Source organism: Penaeus monodon, chromosome 25 (genome assembly GCF_015228065.2).
Source record: "Penaeus monodon isolate SGIC_2016 chromosome 25, NSTDA_Pmon_1, whole genome shotgun sequence".
Lineage (NCBI taxonomy): Eukaryota > Metazoa > Arthropoda > Malacostraca > Decapoda > Penaeidae > Penaeus > Penaeus monodon.
In genome coordinates this window covers 40263166-40263376 of record NC_051410.1, presented here as the reverse complement: position 1 = coordinate 40263376, position 211 = coordinate 40263166, and the positions used below count along the sequence as shown (strand labels likewise).

Genomic DNA, 211 nt, shown 5'->3' with positions numbered 1-211 from the left:
ATAGTATATAAGAACATCAATATCTCAAATACGTCTAATATTTCTCGTCACTTTTCGATAATATAAACATTTTCATATACAGTAAACTCGTGCAACATTCAAATACATAGATAAGTAAACAAATATTTCTTCAACCAACCTACTGCTAAAATACTGTACAGCAGCCATACTTGTAACTGAAGGGCTGTCATAATGAACAAACACACACACA

General features: G+C 30.8%; 1 protein-coding gene across 1 annotated transcript in view; it reads left to right on the top strand.

Moving 5' to 3' along the window:
- Nucleotides 1-211, top strand: part of LOC119589273 (alpha-centractin-like) — a 52739-nt gene that overhangs the window by 22185 nt on the left and 30343 nt on the right. The gene's annotated exons all lie outside the window — the stretch shown is intronic.